This window comes from Phalangium opilio, unplaced genomic scaffold (genome assembly GCF_054372755.1).
Source record: "Phalangium opilio isolate 3A_F unplaced genomic scaffold, DU_Popi_V2 ptg000024l_1, whole genome shotgun sequence".
Classification (NCBI taxonomy): Eukaryota; Metazoa; Arthropoda; class Arachnida; order Opiliones; family Phalangiidae; genus Phalangium; species Phalangium opilio.
In genome coordinates this window covers 9,611,582-9,628,027 of record NW_028324155.1, presented here as the reverse complement: position 1 = coordinate 9,628,027, position 16,446 = coordinate 9,611,582, and the positions used below count along the sequence as shown (strand labels likewise).

Sequence of the window (16,446 nt, the reverse complement as noted above, 5' to 3'; positions counted from 1 at the left end):
CACCAAACAGAGCATATTTTTTTTCATTTTAGATAATAAGGATAGTAGAATCAGAAGTAGGAATAGGGACTGGAAGTATTGAGGTAACCAAATTCTTCACTTGGCGAAAGTGAATATTCTTGATAACATACCAACGGTTGGCCCTCTGGTAGCGGTTTCTGAGTTTTCTCTCCAAAAAGTGAGACGCTCGCGGCGGTAGACGGCCGAACTAGATTCAAGCACCCGCGTCAGTGTTCAGCGGCTTTAGGTTGAGGGGAAGGGGGTAGGAAATTTTTGGAACTCGACCAATTTTTTTCTCTCCAGTTTTAGCGCGTGGGAAGCGGCATAAAATCCTCAAATTTGTTCACTAGTGCCAGGATCTACTAGCAATGCTAGAGCTCTTTACTTCTAGTCTCATCTTACTTCTGGTAGAATCTAAACCTAACCTAATCTAAACCTCAATACAATGGGGAGGGGGGGGGGTCTATCTTATCCTCGAAATAAGTATTTTGCGTGCACGTGATCTCTTCCACGCTGTACTTGTAGATATTTCGGAAGTCGCGTCGCTGGCAAAAGTACCGAAAACCTTTTAAGGTAAAGAAGTATCGAAGCCTGGGAGATAACGATGGATCCACGCGGAAAAATATATAATATTTGGCCCATCATATTGCGGGGTGCTTTTTCTCGCCGCTGCCTCTGAGAGGGAAGGAGGAGGAGGAGGGGGGGGGTGCGATGGGCTACTTATGGTCTATAATATTTTGGGCCACTTTTCATTTGTCAGGGGGGAGGGGTGCGGTGCGCGTGAATGGGATGGCGCTTAGAATCCCTAAGCGATCGGCCCCAAATTTTTACACGCTTTCTTACTTTCCTTCCTAAACGTAAAACACGGAAAAGCTAGCTAAAATACCCAGGATGAGGGGGGGATGGGGTGTCTTTCGGCCCCAACACCCAAATGAAAATGAATTACCTATCCGCCGCCGACCATAGGAGGCGCGAAATGTGAAGATACGCTCATATTCCGACAAACCAAAAACGTCTTAATAAATAAACCTCTTGGGCCGGGGATCGACTCTCTCTCGATATTGTATAGTCTTTGAGCCACTCGCTTCGTGGTTTCTTAAATATACTACAATATAGGAAGCTCTAGGCCTAGATGGAGTTACCAGAAAAGACCCTGAAATAGGCTCCATCTGTAGGATTGACTCTTGGTAATTACCTCTAATTACCATTTTAATATTTGAATTGATCCATTGTAAATTTTGGTGGCAAACCACAAAGTCTTGCTTAAAAATTGAATTTTTTTTTAATAATCAAATTCAATATTAAATTTAATTTTACTAAATTATATATTTATTGATTTCGATCATTTACTTCGGTTAATAAACTGTATGCGTGAATCTAGCGTAAAATATAAGCCCAACTTCCCGTATAAAAAAAAAAAATAACTGAATCATATCGCACGTACCGGTGGTGGTGGGCCGACATGGTTTGGGTAGATTGTCACCTGCCGGTTGTGCTTTGACATTAAATACGTTTTAAAAAAAAAAATAAAACAGCGTTGCGCAATAAAGTATATAGTAACTTATCACCCCCTTCTCCCTCTCCCCTCGCTCTTTCCATAGCTATAATACAAAGAATAATAGGGGTTAAAGGTTATCCGCTATTTTGGCGACGGTAAGTCACGAGACAGTGATGAAAAAGGACTTTCCCCGGTTGCCGGTGGTGAAGGGTGGGGGCAGTGTTTTTTTGTGGTCAATATCTTGTCCGGGAGCTAGACCGCGCCGTTACGCAACGTTGATGACCACCAAAAATATATTTAAAAAAAATAGAACCCAAATTTGACAATCGTAGCGTATTAAATGTATTTATTTAATAACCGGATACGATTTTACCATTTCAACGGAAGTGTAACAGTAATAATAACGGTTTGGGGTAAAAAAACTATACTATTGTGAATAGGGGTCAAAGGTTATTTTAAGCATTTCGTGGAAACTAAACCATATGGAATGGAACTCGCGGTTTGTAAGTCCCCCTCCCTCACTCTCTTAGTTCATTTTTGGATTCTGCATTTTTAATTGAGAATGCTTGTAACCGTTCGTAATTAGACTTAGGGAAGAAAAATTTGCTGGCGCTTCGGAGAAGAACACGAGACTGCTTTCTAAAAATTCACGCGCAGGTTGTGTTTCTCGCGCCATGTTCTTTTTGCGCTCGCCAATTTTCTCGCCTATACCTGTTGAAAGGTTATTCGTGTAAGCTGAAATAAGTCTAGTTAGATCTTCCTCCCCGGGCCTTGGCGCCTACCCACGAGATATGTAAGGTACCCCTGTAAAAGAAAGATCAGTTAGGTGGTGGGTCCGCGGTGGTACCATTACAAGAATCTCTTACCTAATGCCTTGTCGACACGGGACACATTCTCTCTCTATCTGCAGGATTCGTTATGAGTAAAAACAAGGAAACGCCATCACGTGGGGTTGCCAAAGTTCGCGGTTACCCAGTCACGTGATAAATATCTCCCTCGAGACCTTCCTCGAGTCGTTTTGCATTAAGGAAACGTTACGCGTTCCCTCATTAATTCTAGCTGGAAAGCGCCAAGGCCTAAGAGATAGCTAACCCTAACGCTTTTCAAAAATTTAGAATTGAGAGTGGCGGAGTGCGGGAGACAGAAAATTTGAATTTTAATGGTCTCCTATTTAGAAAAAGTTTGAAACGATTGATCTTTGATTTGGTACGCTTTTATTTGACTGCAAGTTCAATTGGAAGTTACTGAAACTCGCAAGCAATTTCAGCCGCACCATTATACTTCGACGAGTCTCATTGGCTTCTGTTTAGGGTTCATACAAACCTGGAAAACAGGGAAAACCTGGAAAAATCAGGGAAATAAATAGTTGACAAAAACCTCAGGGAAATTTATAATTTTTAGTAAAATTCAGGGAAATCAGGGAAATTTGCGTGAAACAAGGGCCAAGTAATTAAGCAAAATGTTCGTGAACATTCCCTCCATAGGATTAACATTACACTAAACTTTGGAGTGGTTCTACTAGAGATACGGGGATGTCCTTTGATTATGTAATAGTCCTATTTGCCCCCCCCCTCCTTCGTTAACATTTGCTTCATACGGGAAAAACTGGAAAATTCAGGGAAGTATATGGGGAAAACCTGGAAAATTCAGGGAAGTATATGGGGGAAAAACCTGGAAATATCAGGGAAATTTGTTTTCCAAAAGTTGTATGAACCCTGCTGTTTCAACCTGGACGCTGGTATCTTTTTGTCACGTGTATCGCGAATAATGAGGCAGTCTCTGGTATCCCATGATGCGTTTGGTTAAAGGTATATATTTCATATCTCTGTGGCTGTCGTTCTGGAGGTGCGCTATCATTAACGCGTTGGGTGATAACTTCCTATTATAGAGATAGGCGACGCGCGAGTATTATGGCCTTCTTATCATTTAGTAATATCTTTCGGCGCCCTTTATTAATATATACCGCCAGCCTAAAGAAGTGGTGGCCGCCGCCGCCAACTGAAATCCAACGGTAGACCGCGAGATTGATAGCGCGTGATGCGTCCACCACGTGGATGTATACATACATATTCTCGCGCCAAAAACCCAACAGCAGAAAGCGCGCGCCAGAATGATAAGCCTAATACGACTCGTATCTAGGAATATAAGCTTCGGTCTATCCTTGCTAGTTTTTCTGTTTCTGGTGACTTCCTCCTTGACCGGTGGGGGAGGGGATGGGGAGCGGTGCCCAGGAAGTGGTCTCCTTGCTCCTAGCTGAGGGGGTGACGATGCCGGGGGTCCGTGTATTTGAAAGGGAAATATCTATCCATATATATTTGGAATCTATCTAATCGTACTGGCTTCTGCTTTGATTTATGTTTGTGGTATGGATCTCGAATTATCCGCCTCTAGTAATGATAGTTTCTCGCGCTTAACTTATACGATATATATATATTTTTTGATATCGATATCATCGATATTTAATTTATTATCTTTTCCTAATATTATCGTTATATTAATAATAATCAAGATTGCGGAGTTATCTTTGAATTTAAAGTCCACACGCGCCTCCAATCTATCTCGTTCCCTAGCTTCGTTTAATCCGAGACACCTGTCACGTGACGACTGATGTTCGAGCTCCACCATTTTTATCTGGTGTCCTTTTCAGGACTGCCTCGAGCTAGGCGGTTAAGCCCACCACCCATCTCTTCTCGGTTGCGTGCAATTTGAATAGAGATTCTTTTAACCCAGGAAGGTTTGAAAATTCCCTCAGTCCCTATACGTAGTATAGCCTTAGGAGAGAAATTAGGCGGGAACTCTCCCTTCTATAATATATCACGTGTTTTTGGAGACAAGCATTTTCATTCTAGGCTTAGCGTCTCGAGAAACGTTCCTTAAAAATAATTTCGATTTAACTTAATTCTGTAGGGCTGGTTTATAACATCCGTGATGACGTCACTTCGGTCTCTAATATAGGAGTAAGCCGAAGCTACTAGGCGCTTAACCAATGATACCTTAGGCGTGAAATAAGTTTGATCATTTTAAAAAAGGCCCCTATCCCTTTTCGGAATCTAGGCAGGCGGCCGAGGCTTAGATGATAAATGGAGTTGGTGCCTCGGGTTCCAAAAATTAATGTTCTCGACACTTTTATTTGCGGAAAACCGGGTGCGGTTTTTCCGCCCGTGATCAATTTAACTCGAGGGTCCTATCAAAGGTGGACCCATCTTTTACGTACCACACTCGCGATGTTAAACCTTAAATTGACACCACCTATAGATGGCAATCGCAATCTTTTAGCCTTTGCAAGAGGGTGCCTTTTTTTGGTTTTTGGCTTTTAAAGGGGTGATAGGGTTCGGTTAGAAGCCGTGCATAGCGAGAACCGCGGCTTGGGAACTGTCTCCGCATCCTGAGGATGCTAATGATAATCCATGTCGCCCTGGTCCCCGCAACCCGGGCCTTTGCATCTCGAAATTTGGTCCAGAGTCTCGAGAGAGGAGTCGAGGTTAAGCGTTATAAATGAGTCTATATTCACGCGCCCCTTCCCCATTGATTTTTTTTATATTTATTTCTTTAATTTTCTCTTCCTACCCGCCACCATTTCTTCTCTCTGTTCAAAAGTCTTAAATTGTAATAATAGCTTTCGATAAAAGGTTTTTGAAGTTCAGGTTTTTTTTTAACTTTTAAGTGGTCTAGATTTTGGGATTAAGAAATATTGAGGGGGCTGGATTCGGATTTTATTCATTTTTGCGATTGTTTGGTTTTAAAGAAGTAGGGAACGTTAGAAGCTTAATCAAGAAAGAAGCCTAGAAATTCAAATTTATTTGAGCCTTGGCGCGCGCGACACAGTGCAAAGTTGAAAATGTTTTTGATTTGAAAAAGTTTTTTTCGACTCCCGACTGCAGACTACTTTAGGCCTAATTTTGGGGATGTTTTTTGGTCGCCACACGCACTATCGGAAGGAACTTTGTCGAATTACTCCGTGGTACCCTGACACGATCCTCGGGCAGGGGGCCGGGGCTTTAATAGGGTAGAGTGGGCCTTGATCCTTCTTCCACCCTCCATCCTCCAGCACCCGGTAAGAAAGGAGTTCTAAGAGTACACCAGGGCATCCGAGTTCATCCGTCAATGTCAGGGGGCATTTCGCCAATGTCTCGTTCGTTCAATCTCCCTTGTAGGCAATCCCCTTCCCCCTTTCACCCCACCCCGAGTCCCCGCTATCTATTTAAAATACGTCTTGGGCCCCCATCCTACGGACTCGCTTAGAACTCTGAAGGCTTTTTTCCCTGATGTTCTTTTACGTAACAAGAAAGTTGAATTATCACCAGCCTCGCATGAATCTTTTAAACTGTTGAAACTCGTCTACTAAAAACTACCAGAGTCGATTGTTAAGCCTAATTTAAAAAAATTAAATGAATTGTTAAGCCTATTTTTTCATTAGCTACTTCCCATAGGTTTATTTTCTAAAGAGCTAGCGTCCCTTTAAGAGGGAATATATGAAAACATTGGTAAGCCTTGGCATCCTAATCAAAGATTCTAGTCACTGTTAGCTAAAGAAAGAGGGGGATTTCTTTTTGGCAAAAACGTTTCCATCAAATTCTCAATTATCTCGGAGAAGAAGTATAGCATTATGAGCTCCGCGAAGCTCGTGTTGTGACGTAAAAAAAATGGTTTTAGCCCTGCATGGCCAATATACAAAGGGGGATACAAAATCATCGCGCCCCGAGCTATTCGTGTTCGTACCATCTAAAAAGATTCGCCAGAAGAAAAAAAATTAAAACAAATCGGAATTTATTAGTTTAGAGGATCCGGCTCGCTGTCGCGCTAGAAAGGTTAAATGAATCGGTGTAGTTCCGAGTAAGTTTCGCTCGAACCTATAATAGAACAGGCAATTTCTTAACCTTTCTACGTAGGAGGGTAAAATTGAAACGCGCGAAAATCGGGCGCGTTTATTTGCGCGTGAGATGGATCCTCGAGGATTTGGCGGGAAAAAATTAAAGAGCTCGTGCCGATAGAGAACTTTTAATTAGACCAATGACGTTCGAATATTATAATACCTCACGCGCTTGTTTGAAATTTAATCAGAATAAATAGTAAATCTGATTCTCGCGCGCTTTGAGAATTTCACGCGGACGATGAAATCTCTATTTATCTTCATCATAGCTGGTAGACACCCTTATTGGCGGGAACAAAATTTTCCGCGTTTTAAATCGTGAAGGTCTATCTGTACCATAGCAATTGGCGCCAAATTGTATAAACATTCGGTCATATTCGCCTACGCATTTTTTTCCCTATAAAGATGATCCTTCTTAAAACCTGTCATTATGTATAACTTGGCGCGTTTTTTTTCCCCGCCAATTTTCTTTTGAATTGATCCCCATCCCTTCTCTCTCTCTCTCTCTCTGGCTAAAATGAAATTAAGCGCGAAAATTTGGGAATGAAAGAAAAATAAAACTCGCAACTTTTTTAAACATTTTGTACGCAACCCTCCGTACCGTTTGGTTTAAATTGAAGTTAGATAAACGCGAGATCACGACCCGCGTTTGACCTCGAAAAGGAAGAAGCGGGGGGGGGGCTAAGGGGGGGATAGTCGGCACGACGCGAATTCTTACCCTGTAATCAACTTAGGCCCTTTTATAACGCGCCCTTATTATACCACTAGTCTTTACACCTATTTTAAAATCACCTTTTCTTTCGCGCCTTAATTATCAAAATTTACCGCCAAATTAAAAACGTTTTCGTTCTTCACATCCTTCTAGATTTTATATTCAACGTAAAAGTGCAAGTTCATGTTGGAATTTTATTCAGTGTATAACCATCTCATTTTGTATGAAATTTCCACTTTAAAGGCTCGTAACTCTGGTTCTATAAGAGATACGTGGAAATCCTTTCATTATGTTATATCCTTAATTTCTCTCCATTTTCTAACGATACTAAATACTTGGGGTTACAACGACCAGGGCAAGAGTAAATTGCCATTTTTAGGTTAAAAATAGACCTCTATTATTTGTTTTTTAAATCTCTGGCGTAGTTTTGAGAGGGAATAAAATAGGGATTAGTTGAGTTTTAGGTCGAGGGGGAGGGGGGGGGGACGTGTAGAGTATAGAAAGGCGTCGTGTCAAATGTTAAGACCTCTCGTGTTAGAAAAGTTGAACCAACTTTGCTCTTAGATTTTCATAGGGACAGCGGAGAGCCGCGTCCTTTCAACTCATCCCTGGACCGACGAGGGATTATACTTTTAACCCGACCCCTTCCTTTTGGCGCGCCACCACTAATCCCTTATTTTCGTCCGGCTTACCTCGAGAGTACTCATTTGCATCCATAGATACCCGGAATAAATATAAACTCGGTGTAGCGCTTATCTTCCAGCCAGAGTCACCCTAGACTGACTTTCAAGTACCGTATTTATGATATCCGTGGTGGTTTCTCGTATCCGCGTCCTCCTGGTTTAATTCAAAGTGCCTGAATGTCATTAATTACGCTACTATAAGGGGACGGTCAAGTCAAGATAGACAAGTTTTATATAAACCCCTTCCTTTTTTTTTCTTGTAAGTTGTAAATTAAGACGAGTAATGAAACTTAAGGATCGCGTAATTAACTAAAATGGCTGCCTATCTACGACCACGCACTCTATCTTGATGTTTCGCTCATTCCTTCCTTGACCACTCGTGGACGGGAGCGCTATCGTACTCGTAGTTTCTTTCCCTCATCCAATGGTTAAATCTCTATTACCAGAAGTGAGATGAGACTAGAAGTGAAGGGCTCTAGCATTGATAGTAGATCCTGGCACTAGTGAACAAATTTGAGGATTTTATGCCGCTTCCCACGCGCTAAAACTAGAGAGAAAAAATTGATCGAGTTCCAAAAACATTTCCTACCCCCTTCCCCTCAACCTAAAGCCGCGGAACACGGACGCGGGTGCTTGAATCTAGTTCGGCCGTCTACCACCGCGAGCGTCTCACGTTTTGGAGGGGAAATTCTGAAACCGCCACTAGGGGGCCAACCGTTGGTGTGTTATCAAGAATATTCACTTTCGCCGAGTGAAGAATTTGGTTAGCTCAGTACTTCTGGTCTCATCTCACTTCTGCTATTACCGAAATTTCAGTTGCCACACCCACAAAGGTCATTCAGACGGTATAAATTTCAAGGTCACGCTCGCCATTTTTTTTTTTTTTTTTGTCAAACAACGCGATGGGATGTTTTATACAAATAATCAGTATAAAGAAAATAATGACGGTCATTTGGTGTATTCTTTGTACGGACTATAATAACAGTCCACCCCTCCCTAATATCTGCCTTAACGCGTGTTTGAATTAGCTTAATTACGCGTTAAGTATTTGTTTATTTAATTAAGATATTTTTTTCCACCATGGAATCCTTAGCTTTTTGTTCTTACGAAAATGGTGAATTGGTACTTTTGTTTGAGAATGGAAGTGAAAAAAAAAATTCCCCTGGAAAGCTTTTGTTTTTCATAAAAGGGTTTTTCGTGAATCGGTTGCGAGCGCTAAACTGATTACGAGTAAAAATACTCTAGATTTCCCCACCCCCCCAAAAAAAAACTCTAAATGACTCTTTACTTTATAAACCAAGGGTTAATTTTGAATAGAAAGTTACTTTTTCTTAAGTAAAGCTAGTTAAAAACGAATTAGGATAGGAGAAAGGACTAGCAAAGAAGGAATGATTTTTTTTTGCATCTAGAGCATGCGCAGGAAGCTTAGGGGGAGTACATTTAAACAGCGAGTTCTGAAATTAAATTTCGGTGACCTTGATATACTAGAACGCTACCGATATTATATATATTTTTGTTCTTGGCCAGTTTTCCTGTCCCATTATAGTATAAGGGATTGTTCCTGATAGTTCAACATGCTTGGAAGAATGAAACTTCACTACAATTAATCTTTTTACGGTTATTGATTTGGCTTGAGCCGAGGGAATGTCCCTTCCTATAGTGGACATCGTCGGGATCAGGTTGTGGTCAGGGACCCCCCCCCCATTCCTCCTCCTCCTTCTCAGAAATCAATGCGGAGCGGGGCCTTTGGGGGTTCGAGAGTTCGAGTAGATGAGTCCACCGAGGTCTAAAAAAAAGTGATGGATTGACTTGATTCTTTCTAGTCGTTTTAGGCTTAGCTCGGGAAGGGGAGGGGAAGGGTGGGTGGGTTTTGCGGGGGGTTAAAGGTCATTGGAAGGCCTCGTTCGTCTCTGACCTCGTACCAACTATATTCGACCTTCATAGACGCTGGCTATTTTCTTCTTTTATCTTTTAAGTTGGAAAAAATCGAACCATGAATTCTATATACTCGGAACTACTTTGATTTTATTTATCCTTGCGTGTTAATCCGCCTTTAACTTTCTGCGGGTAAATGTTTCCCTCGAAACAAACATGTTTTATACGTTAAATTCCATTAATTCTAAGGTTGAATTCTTATATGGAAACGAGGGGCTAGTCACTTACCGTAATCGGTGTATGCGACTGTATCTTTGACTGTACTAAAACGATTACCCTTAAGCCTGCCTTTGACAGTGCTAAAATGACTACGCGTAATCGGTGTACATTAACTATCCAAGTGGTTAGCCCCTCGTATGGAAAATTTATCTATACAAATAAAGAGGGCAATGTATTCGAACGTTAATCAAATATTTCGTCATATTTGTTGAAAAATGAAACCGTCGTATTGTACCCCGGACCCGATTTGAAGAACCCGATCTCTCTCGAGGAATTGAGGGATTGAATAAGAAGGGAAAAGGAGGGAGAAGGGGGGGACCATCACGAAATTAGAAACTTTGCCTTAGATGATATAGGCCTATAATGGAATTAAGTTCTCGAGGAAAAAGTTTAGTTTGAATCGCGGATAACAGATTGGAAAGTCACGAGGAATCGGTGATGACGTCACTTTTTAACACCCCCCCCCCCACCTCCCCGAAAGTAGTCGCTCTGTCTCTCGGCGCAAAGTTTCAATCTCGAGACGACGTTATAATTGAAAAATTCATCCAATAGCGAATTAATTAGCGTTTCGCGTGAATATATTCTTCCTTTAGGTTGGATCACGAACTTATTTTTATTAAGAAAGAACGTCAGATTATATCTATTTGTACGAGTAATTTAAAGCTATTCATGGGTGAAATTAAAGCGTTCTTTTTATATATAGTGTACATTACGCCAAGGCACGATATGCGTCAAATGTTTTTATCCTTCAATCTCTCATAAATTCTCTTCTCCTACTCTTTTTTTTTCTTCAAAGAGAGATAATAGTTTTAGAGGGAGATGATCGGGGTCACTCCAGAGGTCAAATATAACAATAAACATCGTGATCGAGACGTTGGCTACATTATTATAGCTTCGCGGCCTCGAGTCAAAATATACCTGACATCAACTAAATTCTAACGCTAATAGAGTTGTCCTTTTATTATATATTGAGGAAAATTGGCCATGAATTGGAATTAAATTAAATCAGAAACCCGTATACAGAGCCAAGAACGTGTAAATAAGTCGGCTATACATAGTTCCCATGCATGCTAGGAGGATCCATACCATTTTCAATAGGAGGCCTTGCTTTAGTCTCACCTAGTGAGTCAGGCCTTCTTGTGTAACACCCGAAGCCTGGCCTCCCTGTGTAAATGGTATGGATCCTCCTAGCATGGGAACTATGTATAGGATAAGTCCCAAAAACTCGATCGCTTATATTTACGAAAAGTACACGCGTCGGTTGCTTGCTCAAAATAGGCCCAAAGTGCCTTTTTAAAATCAAATGAGGAGGGTATAACCGCGTCCCAGAATTCCTGAGGCCGTGTTTGGCCAAAAAAGACCGATATAAACGCATTTCTCGCGTGTAAACCTAATTTTTTTTTATATTCAGCCCAGTCTGAGAGAAAGAAAAAAAAATCACCAAAAAGAGTGTTACGTTGCCATATCTGTAGATTTAGGTATCGGTTGAAAAACTTCTCTGGCGAATTCCCTGTTGGAATAGGAAATCAGGAAGCGAATCAAATCTCGTTCTTTTTACTAGTACTTTTTTTGTTCTCCCCTGGACATTAGGCCGGACCCTGTGTAGCGCGTGGTGGTGTCCGTCCTAGCTGCTAAAGTCCGTTTTAAAATTCCGCAAAATTCCTCTCCGAGAGAGAGAGAGAGAGAGAGAGAGAAAAAATGGTTTTTGATTCTTTTGTAAAATGTGGTTTTTTTTGTGGGGGCTATTTCGAAAACTTAATATACAAAAGGCGGTCCACGGTACACACACAAGTTAAAGTGGGGGGGGGGACGTTTTCCGGATGGTGAATTTGTGTCCGAAGTTGAGGACACGTAACTGCCTTCATTGTCCATTCAGAAACAACAGCGGGCGACGCTTGGACGCGAGTGTTAGTAATGTCCCTTCTGGTGCCGCGCTCCTGGAATCTCTTAACACCCTCTTAAAACTTCTTCCTTCTTCTTCTTCAACTTCTTAAATCTCTCTATAAAAGAAAATGTTTTTCAGTTTTTTGATGTAGCTATAGTTTCAGTTAAACGATGAAGCGATTTAGGTGCGTGGATCTAATTGACGCGTTAGGCCCAAGTATTTAGCGTCATTGGTTATGTTTATAATATTTCAAATCAAGTTAGGCTTGATTCCTCTTTAGAATTACAAAAGTCCACGCTGAGCACTTATAGATTTGGGCGTTGTTAAGCCTTGGTACGAAATTCCTTGGGACTCTTATCGTCTGCATAATCGAAGAGTACGCTTCTTCTTCTTCCACCCTCGACAACGGAGCGCTTTTTCACTCTATATTCTTCGGACTGAACACCAGCTGGTCATCCATTCCAAAGTCCGAATAAATTTTTTTGCCATCTTCCCGAGAACATCCTTCCTCCCTCTCTCTCTCTCTCTCTCTTTCTTCCCTTCCATCTTGCATCCTTTTAGAGAGCGAGGAAGCTGGAGAGAAGGGAAAAAATCCCACTGTTTGTTTATGCCTGAACGCTCACGCTACATCCTACCTAGAATTTCTTATACGAGAAGAGATATTCCGAAATCAGAAATTCCTCATTTTTTTTTTACTTGGACCGATAAGGAGTCACAGGTGTGGTTTGATTTTGAACACGATGCTTCAACAATTTTTTAAGGAACATTTGTTACATAAAGTGTACGCGGTTTCAATTTTCAATCTGTATATATACATTTTTTTGAGTTGTTATACGTCACGTTTTATTTCAAACTGAGCCAATGGTATGTACGGGTATAAGGGTGGTCAAATGACCGCAAAATTACGTCACGATGCGGGCTAAACCGCGCTGTCAATTTGGTAAAAGGGTCAATTAGAACCTAGACTTAGATATAACTTTGGATTTAGCGTGATCCGTACAGTTTAGTTCGATATCCAATCAGAGCTAATGTTATCTTTTTACAACCACGGATACCCGCAACGATAGAACAGAACGTAAATAATAAAAACTGTCATTGTAGACAAAGACGGGAAAGTGTAAAAGATAAGTGTAGAAAATGAATTGCCTGAAGTAACAGATATTAAAATTTTCACTTTTGAAGACATGATCATAAAACATCGATTATTTGAAAAAATTCTTATCTTAGTTTTTTTTACCAAAATTAGTCAAAATATTTTGTCATGAAACATGAGGTTCATTTTAAAAGTAGTACGCGTGAACATTTTATTTTATTTCAAAAATTTACAATTAGTTTTGAGTATTCGGTCCCTTAAGGAGAATTAAATAGTCAGAAAATGGTTGAACAAAAAACTGTGTGAAATCTTGAAAAATCGTAGTCGTTAATTTGAAAGTTTTAAAAATATCAAAATTAACGTGATGTATAGCTCCCAAAATATCTTTTGAACATTAATAACTACATCACAGTCAAACGGCCTTTGTAATTTTTTGCTTGGCAATATTTCCAATTATAAAATATAAAAATTGGAGTATTTGAACTAAAACCTAGTATCATGCCAGTATCCCTCAAAAAACTTGAAGATACCATTTTTTCTGGACTACTATATAGAGAAAAATACTTGTGTAAATAATGTAGAAAAATATTTTGAGTTAAATGAAAATTTAGTGAAAAAACTAAAATAAGAATTTTTTCAAATAATCGATGTTTTATGATCATGTCTTCAAAAGTGAAAATTTTAATATCTGTTACTTCAGGCAATTCATTTTCTACACTTATCTTTTACACTTTCCCGTCTTTGTCTACAATGACAGTTTTTATTAATATCTGTCACTTCAGTCTTAATATTAATTCAAATTGTTCAGAAACCTTAGGAGAGTAAAAGTATTAGGGCATTGTGCATATATTAGTTAACTCGTTTGAACTAACCAACCATCTATTATAAAACTGTCATTCCTGACTGCTTGACTTGACAATGAACGTCCGGTCAAACTCAAATTGCTTTCCCGTCATTTTCACATGCAAATACAGAGGAAGCTGTACATAGTTATACCACAAAAAGATTCCGTATACCTGAGCGCCAACACATGTCATATACTTATCAAGTTCAATTACCAGTCGTCGGTAATCTGGCTTAATTACCAGTCGTCGGTAATCTAGCTTAATTACCAGTCGTCGGTAATCTAGCTTAATTACCAGCCGTCGGTAATCTAGCTTAATTACCAGTCGTCGGTAATCTAGCTTAATTACCAGTCGTCGGTAATCTAGCTTAATTACCAGTCGTCGGTAATCTAGCTTAATTACCAGTCGTCGGTAATCTAGCTTAATTACCAGTCGTCGGTAATCTAGCTAAATTACCAGTCGTCGGTAATCTAGCTAAATTACCAGTCGTCGGTAATCTAGCTTAATTACCAGTCGTCGCTAATCTAGCTTAATTACCAGTCGTCGGTAATCTAGCTAAATTACCAGTCGTTGGTAATCTAGCTAAATTACCAGTCGTCGGTAATCTAGCTTAATTACCAGTCGTCGCTAATCTAGCTTAATTACCAGTCGTCGGTAATCTAGCTAAATTACCAGTCGTCGGTAATCTAGCTTAATTACCAGTCGTCGGTAATCTAGCTAAATTACCCGTCGTCGCTAACCTAGCTTAATTACCAGTCGTCGGTAATCTAGCTTAATTACCAGTCGTCGGTAATCTAGCTTAATTACCAGTCGTCGCCAATCTAGCCTAATTACCAGTCGTAGGTAATCTAGCTTAATTACCAGTCGTCGGTAATCTAGCTTAATTACCAGTCGTCGGTAATCTAGCTTAATTACCAGTCGTCGGTAATCTAGCTAAATTACCAGTCGTCGGTAATCTAGCTTAATTACCAGTCGTCGGTAATCTAGCTTAATTACCAGTCGTCGGTAATCTAGCTAAATTACCAGTCGTCGCTAATCTAGCTTAATTACGAGTCGTCGCTAATCTAGCTTAATTACCAGTCGTCGCTGATCTAGCATAATTACCAGTCGTAGGTAATCTAGCTTAATTACCTGTCGTCGGTAATCTAGCTTAATTTCCAGTCGTAGGTAATCTAGCTTAATTACCAGTCGTAGGTAATCTTGTTAAATCACCTTTGTTGTTACTGTCTCTAAGGCAGTTGGTAACTTAATATATATGTGTGGGGTCCTTTTCCAACTTAACTTGTTAGCTAACACAAGCTTAGGTTCTCTTGTTTTTTACCACTACGAAAAATTGGACCAAATAGCCTTAACCGTGCTAACATCATAAACTGACTCTTATCCATGCTTAAATATCGCAGAATGGAATGGTTTTGAAAATGTGAAATTAAACACACTTTAACTTAAATCTAATTAATGAAAATTGGAAAGCACAAAATCTAAATACCAGGCTTTCGTTTAAAACCGTTTTCAAGTCAAACAACCGAATAGTTATTGCATTACGGCTGCCACAAAATGGTTATTTGTAAAATTTTTTCCCATGTTATTTCTATGGGAAAATTTTATGTTTTTCATCAAAATATCGTAAAAGTTTTATGGAAATGAAAACCACCCTTAGCAACTTTATGTTTTATAAAATAAACTATTAAATGAATCTTTTTGAAATTTTAACCACATATTGAGGGTCCGAATTGTAGTTCTGTGGAATTTTTTCAAAACAGTTAATACAAAACAAAAAAAGTTATATCCAATCAAAAAACCATCCTTATACATTAAAGTCAGTATGAAGTCTTATATCCAATCAAAAAACCATCCTTATACATTAAAGTCAGTATGAAGTCTTATCTAAGAGAGCTACCGCTCTCCTAGAATTGACCCCTAATATCACGCGTCACTGTCTCTTTGTTTTGGGGTTTCAACTAGCCCCTAGCGTCTGTCAATGTAATAAGTAATCAGCTTTAAATTCTCATATTTTAATTCAAAGTTAATTTTATTAATTTCAGGCGAAGGAAAATGTGTCACGGCGAGAAAATTATCTGGAGGTCGACCCAGTCAATGGTGAGTTTAATTTAAAATCTACTTCCTTAACCCTGTTCCTAAATATATATCTAAATTGGTGTTATCGGAATTTTCTGTGTTTTTGTTTTTATTATCACGTGATAAAGCCTTCGCGTCCTCGTGATCTTTAAAATACCGAATTATCTTTAATATTATTACGATTAGAGTCGAATATAAACACGGATATTAGGGTTAACGATTCCCAATATAACAAAAGTATATGGAACATTCAATATTTTTCCCCCACTATAAACATAGAACCAATTTAATTCTTTCATCATTATGCCTTCATCCCGTGGACTTTGGCTCTTTAGGTTTAGGTTGGTGGTGGTGGCATCAACTTCCTATAGCGCGACTCGGTATATCGCCGACAGGTCAGGTTTCTCTTCTTGGCTCCGTGATCTGGCTGGCGTTGGGTGCCATCATGGTAAAAAGGCGGGGTGTATTTTAAACCCCTTTTCATCTTCTTAGGTTACCGAGGCTTATTTCTCCGTCGCGCGCTAATTAGGGTTCAAACCCCGAGGCAGCCACGATTCCTCCTCATCGTGGTTAGGGTATAGTGTCCTTTGGACTGTTTGACAGTTTTCGACCCCTCCCATCCCTCCCTCT

The 16,446-nt window shown here is 39.9% G+C and overlaps 1 protein-coding gene across 1 annotated transcript in view; it reads left to right on the top strand.

Annotated features, from left to right (window-relative positions):
- Positions 1 to 16,446, top strand: part of LOC149692785 (uncharacterized) — a 74,161-nt gene that overhangs the window by 45,636 nt on the left and 12,079 nt on the right. The window contains exon 5 of the mRNA XM_089868709.1: positions 15,783 to 15,837. The gene's annotated coding sequence lies outside the window, so the exon portion shown is untranslated. The remainder of the gene's footprint in view (positions 1 to 15,782; positions 15,838 to 16,446) is intronic.